The following is a 1,463-nucleotide window of genomic DNA, read 5'->3' as shown; positions in this document are numbered from 1 at the left end:
CTACCTGGTGGTGCCGGAGCGCCGCGTCAGCCGAAGGCCGAGTGTCCATCCCGAGCTCGAAGGCAGTAAATTCCTGTCTGCAAAAGGAAGGGGGAGTCATTAAGCCATATTTCTTGGATGCTAGTCATGCATACGTAACGAGAGGCGCCCAGGGTCCTACCTTCTCCTGTTGTTGCTGCTGCTGCTGCTGTTGATAATCCGTTTGTATCTGCCGTTACTGTTGAACCTGCAGTGTTATCTTCACTACTCCCTGTTGTGTACTAGGTAATTATCTTTTTTACTTAATACGATTATACTCCTTTGTCACTGTTTTCGTCGATATGCTTTTATTACTGTTGCTGGCATTGGGGTCTCCGTTGACCATCTGGTTTTTTTTTACCGTTGTACACTAGTGATCCCTTCATTATCATCTGGGTTTTTTTATGTACTGTTCGTTGGTACGGTTTTAACACTGCTACTTTTGATCTTACCCTCAGGGACGCTTGTTCTTGTGGGTTATAACTTCACTGCTTTCTGTAACTCCACCTTCAAGAACTGTTATCTCCATCAATGATTTTTTTCCTGTCTCAAACGTGGTATCAGTTACGGCTGTGTCTTCTACTACTGCTGTTTATATATGATTAACATCGTGTGTGTTTTGTAATTCCATTCACTGTTTTTTTATGTTTCGTGTGTGTGTGTGTGTGTGTGTGTGTGTGTGTGTGTGTGTGTGTGTTGTTGCTTTACTGGTTCATTGTGTTCCTTATATTAGGTATAGGGAATAGTCTCATTTAAGGCCTAACTCTAACCTAACCAAACCTAACTAACTAGCCATTTATTGAACTTTAGTTTCAATCTTTCAGCATTATCCTTCAGAGAGCTCGAACCTGTCCTTCCAAACTACCTTGATCTTCTTCTACCATGACACACACACACACACACACACACACACACACACACACACACACACACACACACACACACACACACACACACACACACACACACACACACCGAAACATCAGCACAAATAGAGCATTGGATGTAAATTACTAGTACAGTAATTTCCATATGGAGGCAGTATCATAAAGGTGGTGCAATAAAGGTACAGGTTTGCTCATAAAGTACAGGTAGAGAGTAATATTCAGGTGGGTGTCGGCATCATAAAGGCGGACGCTTCACCTACATTTACACAGCGATCAACCTACTTGTACCTCGTGTCGAACTGTAAAGATAAACTGTGTAAACGATTGATCCCACCACAGGCATCACGTGACTCCGAGAACAAATTAAAGGAAGGCGAGGGAGAGACAGACAGAGAGAAACAAAAATAAATTAGAGAAAGAAAGATAGTGAAGGGTAGACACGGCAGGTAAAGAGAACCAGACCTAAAGACAGCCAGATAAACAGAGAAATAACAGAGGTATCAGAAGACCCAGCCAGACGTAGCCAGCATATAAAGTACAAGAGAATTCGGCTTTCGT

Source organism: Homarus americanus, unplaced genomic scaffold (assembly GCF_018991925.1).
Source record: "Homarus americanus isolate GMGI-L3 unplaced genomic scaffold, GMGI_Hamer_2.0 scaffold43704, whole genome shotgun sequence".
NCBI lineage: Eukaryota > Metazoa > Arthropoda > Malacostraca > Decapoda > Nephropidae > Homarus > Homarus americanus.
The sequence above is the reverse complement of the archived record's forward strand: the minus strand, read 5'-3'. Positions refer to the sequence as shown.